Below are 10306 nucleotides of genomic sequence, written 5' to 3'. Positions count from 1 at the left end.
AATTTTTTATGATTTTCGCAAAATTTTTATTTATCCCCTAAAAATATTTTTTTAATCCATACCCCTGGCTGCCTACTGCCTATTCCCTGAACCCGTCCCTCCTCAAGATATATAATAGCAAATTTTATTTCCCTTCCCTGGTCATATAGTGACTAAAATTTGTAAAAGAACTTAAAAATATGCTAAGGATTATTGATAAAAATGTATGTATATTTCAAGTGTTAAGAGAAAAGTTAATGCTACAACAATTTCAAACTATATTATTTAATCAACAGCCTTATTCCCTTTTATAAACTAAACTCTGATACATTCATCTAACCCCTGCTACTCAATCAAATACATTTTCAACAATTTTCTCCCCTGCTTCTCGGTTGATAAGACTAGTTTTTATTTAGAGATATCACAATTATATTATGCCATATTTACTATTCTTTTCCTAATTATTATAAATAATAGTTATTAATAAGATAGAATTTATTCATCTACAATAAAAATAATTTTTTTTAAAAAAAATAATTCATTTATAACTAACTTACAGCATGCATTAGTTCTAGGAATAATAATTAGTAACAAAATCATTAAACAAATACAATGACGTATCATTATTATGTTGTGAATATTGTAAACTAAATAAATTTATATATATAAATGGTTGTTTAGAATATATAGATTCTATATTATTTAAATAAGTTTGATCAAATCCTTCTATCCTGTTTTCTATAAAAAAATACTGATTCATTTGAGGCCCAAATATAGAATAGGTCTATTCAAAAATGAATCAAATCATTTTCCATTTGTACTAATAATAAAATTTACAATAATCGATGTTTTTCAAATATATAAATTCATATAAAAATCCAGAGTTGTTAAACGCTATTTTTAAAAGTAGCGCGCTACCGCTATAGCTATTTGTCAAAAAAAGGAGCGCGCTACCGCTTTCGCTATTTGTCAAAAAAAGTAGCGCGCTATTAGTTACTTTTTTTCAAAAGTAGCTTTAGCTACTTTTAATCTACTTTTTATAAAAAAAATTTTAGAAACAAATTTTTTTTATTTTTTTTTTGCTTATAATGTAAATGTATAATAAATAATATATAAAAATCAACATTTAAAAATATAAAAATATAGTTAGTTTAGATTATAAAAAAATAAGCAATATAAATAAATATTTATTTTAATTTGTTGCATTTTAATAATAATATCATTTCAATATTATCATCCCCAAGTCTAGAGCGACTATCAGAAAGTATAAGCTTTGCTTTACTAAATAATCTCTCGACACTAGCACTTGAGGGCAAGGAAGCTCTAAAAATATTTAATCAGATCAATTTATAAATATAAATAAGTTTTTACCTTCTGTTATGTGTCCAACTATCTGCCGTGGTACATACATAAGATATATCTGATAACTCTACTATTAGAGCATCTTTCATCACTTTGAAGTTGTCGTCTATTTTATTCATAAGTGTCTGGCGACATAAAACTGTTGTGCCAGGGATAAAGTTTTAATCATCATAATAAATGATGGATTATCAACCAAGGACAATGGTTGAACTGTGTCAATAATAAAATCAACAATTACTTTATCAGCCAATTTTTGTGAAATATTGGCATGTTTATTATCAGTTAATTTGGTTTGGATAGTATTTGTCTTTTTGAATGAAGATTCTCCTATACCAAATTTTTTTATATGTTTCTCTATTTCCTTATAGCAATTGGCGTGAACAGTCTAATAAAATAAATAATATTATAATGTAAAAATAACAATTTACCTTTAGGTGTTTCAGGTTATAGCTACTCGATTGATTTGATGATATATTTTTTTTACATTTTAAGCACAGGAATTTGTATCCAGATTTTGTTTTAATATTTATTTAAAAAAATTTTTCAAATCTAGGGAATGGGAAATCGTTATTAGAGCTATTAAGTACATTTTCTTTTATTGAATCTTCCATGTCTGAATCACTTTCAAGAATTTGGATATCCATGGGCGATGCCATTTTAGATTATTAACACAGATTGAAAATATAAATTAAAAATTGAAAATATATTTAAATTTCCAAATTAAATAATAAATTATAAAAATTATAATTAATTATGATATTATATTTAAATTTTCATGTTTATACTTACATTCATTATATTTTTTTAAAAAAAGTAGCGGCTATTAGCTATAGCTACCAAAAAAGATAGCGCGCTAAGTAGCGCGCTACAAGTAGCGAGCTACTTTAACAACTCTGTAAAAATCAATTCAATTAATGTTTTAATTATTTTCATCGCACATATTATAATCATCGCTGCCGATCAAGTAGTTATACGAAATAAAAGGCATATTAATAATTTTAATGCCAAGCAAATTTTTTATGGCAGAGTTTTTTTTTTAACGTTTCTTTTTTATAAGACATGCGATTTTTTTGACAGGAAATTAGTTTCAACCTAGGAGACAAAAAATTATAAAAAGTATGATATTGTCTCTTCATTGGCTAGAGATATAAGGGAGAAGTGTAGAATTCCCTAAAAAACAATTTATTCATAAATTTCTTACACTTTTTATTTAGACCCGGTCCCTAAAATATTTGGAATGGTTAATTTGGCTCTGGTTGCTCCTAATGCTGTTAATCGGTAACATTTTCCCAAATCTGGATCGTTATTTTTAACTCCGACTCAAGATTAGGAAAGTTTTTTCTACCTTGACCTGAGTCAAAGCCGAAAAACCAACTCCGCACAAAATCTGGATCTTTTTTTCGACTCTGACTCAAAGTTCGGCTCGTTTTTACGACTTCTACTCTGTGGTCTGTTTTTTCTATTCAATCTAAAATTTGGGTCGTTTTTTTTTCATCTTACCTGAAATATAGTTTGTTTTTTTTTTGATCAAGAGCCTACTAGAGTCTATTCCAATAAATATAATAATAAATAACATTTAGATATTATAATTATGGTTTGGAAAAGTTAATGCTGTTTTAATTATGAGGCTAACTCACTAATTGATCATCTTGGGTGGTCCTAGATCTTGAGAGATCTAATTAAAACTTCAGCGAAGATGAACCAAAGAAAAGTGAAAATTGTCATATTCTTAACTTTCCAAAACTTTTTTAAATTTTTTTTAACAAATGGGAACATATTTTGTAAACATATTAAATTAAAATTCCAGCGAAGACGAACCATAGAAAAGTGACAATTGTCATACTCGTCATTTTATAATTTTTTTCAAGTATTGATAAAAATATAAATTGTAAATATGTTGAATTAAAATGTCAATGAAGATATAACATAGAAAGGACAATTGTCATAATCGTTTTTAAACTCTTATGAAGCAAATAGGTAAAATTATAAGTTGCATGTATTTTCAATGATATAATTTAGAAAAGTGTCAATTGTCAGGTTCCTTATTTTTCTTACATTTTTTGAAATTTGATAACGAAATTAGGTAAAATAGAATTGTAAACATGTTAAATTAAAATTTCAGTTACCATAGAAAAGTGACAATTGTCATAATTGTTATTTTTAACTTTTTTGAAACAATTGGGTATATAAATTGTAAACTTGTTAAAATAAAATTTCAATTAAGATGTACTGACAATTGTCATAATAGTTATTTTAAATTTTTTTAAAGTAAATGTAAAAATATATACTGTAAAATAAAATTTCAACGAAGAACCATAGAAAAATGAAAATTATCATATTCCTTATTTTTTTAGTTTGAACTTATTTTAAGCAAATGGGTAAAAATAGAAATTGTAAAAATGTTAAGATGAACCATAAAAAATGCATCTTAAGAAAACTAAAAGGGAATATATGTTCATTGATATAAAAAATATTAATTTAAAAAAATGTAATTCGCACGTGCACAATTAGTTGGAAGGATCATATTTTCTGATGAATATTTACTTTTTATAAATATTTTTTTAAGGAATAAGCCTGCTAATCCATACGGTCCATTAATTATTAAATTAACGATAAAAAATTTTTTTCACATATTAATTATTTAGTCATAAATTAATTTTTTAAGATTATCTTTTAATATGATTTTATGTAACATCATTGATGCGCACAATTATTTTTAAGCAAATAAATTTATTTAGATTTTTTTAAAAAAATAATTTTATAGATATTTTTTTCAGTAAATGCTCGTTTTATATGAGAATTTGTTCGAATGAACGGTAAAATTAAAGGTATTGACATTTTTTCATGTGACGAGAACAAAATATATAAAAATTAGTGTTGTAAACGAACGCGTTCAAAATGAACTTTGAAAAAAAAGTGATGAACGGCGTTCCTTTTTTTTGACGAACTTTGAACGGGAACGCGTTCCTTTTCTTTGATGAACGCGTTCAATTTTACGTTCGTTCAATTTTAAAAACACTTTTAATTTTTATTTATTTGAAAAATTAATATTAATCCGCATTTTTTAACAAAAAAGTCTTATATTTTTATTTTTGAAAAATTAATATTTAATCCAATTTTTTAACAAAAAAGTCTTATATTTTTTAATCGGCTGTTTTTACTTTTTCCTCTTTCATATTGCAATTAACGTACCATAACGTGCTACTGCTAGAGAAGATAAGATTAAAGTTTATTAATTTGAATATTTTATATTTTAATTTAATAGATTAGCATTTGCATGGATATAAATATTTCATCATCAGATTCTGAAAATCAAAATTCAATATTAGCTGAATTAGAATTACCATGACCCAAATATCAAAAATATTTCACTGTTTTAAAATTAATTCCGAGATATCCTTTTTTTGACGAGGAAGAAGAGGGCAGATTGAAGGATGATAACATAGCTCAATTTTTTGAGACAATGGATAAAACATTAAATGTTTTTAATAAATTCCCCCTTTTAAAAGAATTGTTTATCAAGTATAACACCGCAATCCCTTCATCTGCCCCTGTTGAGCGAGTTTTTAGTATAGCTAACGCTGTATTAACTGCCAAGCGTTCATACCTATCAGATGAAAATTTTGAAAAGCAATTATTATTAAAAATTAATAAGAAAAATTTTTTATAAATTTATTTTTTTATCGCTCTATTATATTGTATTTATAATTATATTATCAAAATAAAACTATTATTTTTTATCATGGCTAATATATTGTGTTGAAAAATATAAGGCATTTATTTATATTAAATTAAATTTAAAAAAAAATTTATCATAAAATTTTGAACGCATGAACGCGTTCATGAACTTGAACGCGTTCCTTTTTTTGAATTTGAACGTGAACGTGAACGCGTTCGATTTTTGTCAATGAACGTTGAACGCGAACGCGTTCGATTTTTTTAAAAATGTTTACAGCACTAATAAAAATATGTTTTTTTTGTGCTCTCATAATAGGGGTTTCTGTTTGAAAACAATGGCAAAACCTGTATATTTGGATAGTTTATAATCGTACAATTTATATTTATTATTTACACTTTATATGTTAACTATTTATATTTGTAAACAAACTTTTATGTGTATGAAACATCTTATAATTAACGACTTTCACATAGTTTAACCCCCAATTGGTGTTTTTTTAAATATCGCAAATATTCTTTAAAGACCAATATATTCTCACATTGTCCTAAACATTAATATTTTTGCTACCATGTGTTTTGGTCTATTTCTAAACCTTCGGATTGGTTGTATTAAATTTACACATATTTTACCCCGCGATATCGAGTACACACTTTGTGATTAACTGTTAAATATACATGTGATTTGAAATGGTAAAAAAGGACGAAGATTTCTTATGTAGAGGTGTATATAAATTACTTTATTATTTTTTGACAGATTTAGCTAACTTTTTTTATCCAATATGATAAATTTAAGGAACTCCTACCAAAAACACCAAGTGTATTGGTGACAAGTGGGATAAAATTTACGTTAGCTATGTTAAATATTTGTTAAATTCCAAGATTTCTGCTGAATTGAAGTTTATGGTAAATTGTTCCCCAGATGTTATTATATATTTTTTTTAAATATATTTTAAAAAAAAAATTTTAATTTTTTGAAAAAATAATTATACGCCAACTTGCGGATTTAATATTATAGAATTATATATTTTCTTTCAAATGATTTTTGTATAATTATATTAAAAGATTTAAACCATCTATTAATTAATTAAAGGTAATAAAATTAATAATTTGCATGACTTTATTATTGAATAAATCTAGTAATTTTATTTTAATAATTTGTTTATATCATAAGAAAATAAATCTTATATCTAAATATTTATAATTTACCTTATTTTATGCCTAAAATTTAAACCACAACTTTTTTATATTCAAAAATCAGCGCAAAAATGAATGAATATTTAATTTAATAATAAAAAATTTTTTTTGCGATTTTGTTTAAAGGCGAAAAGAAGTAAAATTATCTGTTTAATTTTTGTTTGTTCCTCTTTTTATTGTATATTTTTAATAATAAACACTTATTTTACAGTAATAATAACATAAAGAAATAATATTTATTTACAATTAATTTTTCTTCCGTTCAATTTTTTCTTTATTTTAAGTAAAATATTATCTTACTATGTTGTGAAGATTTAATGAAACATATTGACGATTAAATTAAAACCCATCCATATAAAATTATACTTTGCAAAAATAATTAAAATATAGACAAAGAAAACATTATTGAAATTTCTTTTATGTATTCCTTTTGTTATTTTAATTATTTTTGCAAAGATTATAATTTTATATGGATGAGTTTTAATTTAATTTTCAATATGTTTCATTATCATAACACTGTATATGTTTAGACGAGGCGTTAATTACTTAAAAATTTAGTGTTAATTTGAAAAATACTAATCGATTAGGAAGATGCTTTAGAATCTTAGAACCTAAATAGCAACGCACCAGATTCATCATATCACTTTAAATTTTTGCTGTAAAATTGTCTTATTTATTTATAACATGGCATATGGTAAATAACAAATCTCTGAAGAGAATCTTTTCTCCTATTTTACTAGTAAAAGCTTGTATATCTAATCACAAGTTCTATATTTTTTTTATAAATTTCGGCAAAAAATGTGTTTATATTTATATAATTCTCTCTTCCTCTATATTGGTAATCACAACTACAATATATCAAACTAGCATCAAATATGATGCTAGAAAGTTTTACTTGTTAGCCGGGGGGGGGGGGGGTTAACATATCATATCATATAGGAAATTTCTTCATTCGAGTTTTTTTTTATATATAAAATTCAAATGTTTAATTATAAGAACAAATATAAATGTAATGAAAACATTAAACTTTATTGTAAACATTATATCACAATGAATTAAATATTAGTTCCAGAATAAAATAAAAAAATAAACGAATGTGAAGTTAAATTGAAACTTTCTTCGATATCCAGTCTATCTAGCTATCAACAATTGATGGGTAGAAATTGAATTTTTATCTTAAAATAGATGAATTATCAATAAATTATTATTATTTCTATCAATAGTAAATATAAAAATATGACCTGGTTCTGGCCCACATCTTTAATCACTGCGTTTAAACCTTCGCAATGTTAATATTGAGAATTTTATCTCCTTATAACATTGTCATTGTAAGTATTTTAATCGCATCGTTATAAAATAAGAGACCAAAACTAGGAATGGGTATTCTTTCTAAATTCTAGGCTTCTTCAAAACTGAATGTATAAAACTTTTAAGAAATAGTCAATTTTTTTAAAATTCATTTCAAAATATTACATAGCATATGATATGGCTTAAAAATTTTTGAATATCATTTCGAAATGTTAATATTCGGCCAGAATAAAACGATTTTTAAGCACAATTACGATTTTTCGCTATAAGGAGAATAGGATAATATCACTAGGAATGAAGGGTTTCTTTACTAAACCCAAATCACTTAAGGTGGCGGAAGGAGTAAAAAAAGGACAAACTATAATTTAAGGAAATCGAAAGGAGACAAAATTAAAATCCCTTTTAAAAAAAGATGTATATTATCTATCTTTATAAAATGACAACTTTTATCAGTGAAATAGCAATATAATTATTAGTGGATATAACTTTTATATTTCAAAAATGCAATGTAGGATAGAGTTTCAAGGATTTATAGATATTGGGAAATTAGCCAGCGCGGTAATAATATATACGATGCTTTTCGAAGTATATGTGTTACAGCGGAAATATGCGAAATCAGGTAATACAGAAAATATTTCGGCCAATCCAAGTAAAATATTGTATAATTAGTGCATATATATATTACAAATAAAACTCAAAATTTGATGATTAATTTGCCTAAAATTTATGAGATAGGTTTTGTACATATTGGAATCGGTAAAAGGATCTTCAAATTTAAAAACGCTCCAAATCATTTATTTTATGGGCGTTTTTTAAAAAAAATTATACCGTCAAATCCAGCATATGTAAAATATCGATTCTAAAAATTTCAAAAAATTATATAAGTCGTTATTACAGATATTACCTGACTACGCAGAACGGTAACCGGAAGCAGAATAATGTGTTAAAACTAAACTTTATTTAAAAATAAAATTGAAATGCTTCCCATCTTTAAAATGTACTGGCGTGTTGTCTAAATTACACCGAATTTATCATTAAGAATACAGTTATATATAATATATATCATTGTTTTGTGCTCAAAATATGATAAAATTAGGTGTAATTATGACTGGGAATCAATTTTCTTGTTTGACAAAATTTAGAGAAATAATAGGGGAGACCGGTAAAGCGATAATTTTGCATATTTACCATAAAAATTTTAAACAAAAGTCAAACACAACAAATTATATATTAATGTTTAATAACCCAATTCCTCATCTATAAGATAGAAAAAGTGTAGCCCTCTACCTATGATATTTTAGGAGCTATGATTAGTATGTCAAACTACTCATTTTACCCACTTTACCCTGTAATATTTGACACATATTTATTGTTATATTTAGCAAATATTACAAATTTAAGATATATTTATGATTTTTATTCATAAACTAATCAACACAGGCACATTGTGATATTGTATAACTAGCTGATGCAAATGCTCTTATCTTGTTTATTTATAAAATAAAACAATTTCATTTTAATAATTACCAATACCAGTTCTGTAGACTTATTAAAATAATATAATTAATTTAATAAATTCAATTAAATTCATAATCTTAATTTTGAACTTTAATAAAAATACTCAATTGAAATGTATAATGTATTCCATAATTTTAATAATGCTTAATTCATATCAATATTAATTTGGTAGCTTTATTAAAAATGCACAATTGTGTCTAAAATAAATTTCATAATTATATGCTCAATTGAAATATATATTGTATTTAATAATTTTAATAATGCTTAATTCATATTAATATTAATTTGGTTGCTTTATTAAAAATTCTTCCATTGAAATATATAAGTATTTCATAATTTTAATAATGCTTAATTCATATCAATATTAATTTGGTTGCTTTATTAAAAATTCTCCATTGAAATATATAATGTATTTCATAATGCTTAATTCAAATATCAATATTAATTTGGTAGCTTTATTAAAAATGCTTAATTGAAATATAAAATAATTTTCAAAATTTTATGCTTATTTGAAATGTAAATCTATTTCATTATTTTAATAATTTTCAATTCAAATATGATTTGATAACTTATTAATAATGGTAAATTGAAATATTTAATAATTAATACTCAATTCAAATACTAACAATATAATTTAATTGTTTAGGAGTTAATCCCATAAATGACCTACTGGCATCTAATATGTATTCACTCAATCTATTTGTTTATGATGCTTAACATCACCTGAACGTTTAATATTATTTTTATATAAGGTATGTTATATTTTTACAGAAGTATTATTTGTTATTTTGTATTTTAAAGCTCTATCAATCATACTTACATTTCTAATTATGGGCTTTCTCTTATAATTTATCATTATTTAATATAATAAAAATTATTAAATGAATGAATGAAAATATAAGGTTAATGATTAGATATTTGAACCATTTTGCCCATAACTGTTTACCCCAAGGTGACAAATATTATAAATATCGTTATTGCATGACTTCTAGCATAGTACTAACTGAACGTCAGATAAATTTAATTTTATAGCTAATACATTAAGGAACATATATGCGATATTTTACTAAAAGCTAAATATACTAGAGAATAACTTTTATAATTTTTGGGTAAAAAACCGTTTTTTGACAAAATATATAAAACCAGATAGGTTTTTTGAAAGTAAGATACATCTTCACATAATTTAAAGACTTGGTGCTTAAGGGTTAAAAAGTTATTCGCGTTAACATCGTTAACCCGTCTATCGCTTTACCCCGGTTTCCAATAA

Source organism: Gordionus sp. m RMFG-2023, chromosome 5 (assembly GCF_954871325.1).
Source record: "Gordionus sp. m RMFG-2023 chromosome 5, tfGorSpeb1-WG-v2, whole genome shotgun sequence".
Taxonomy (NCBI): Eukaryota; Metazoa; Nematomorpha; class Gordioida; order Chordodea; family Parachordodidae; genus Gordionus; species Gordionus sp. m RMFG-2023.
The sequence above is the reverse complement of the archived record's forward strand: the minus strand, read 5'-3'. Positions refer to the sequence as shown.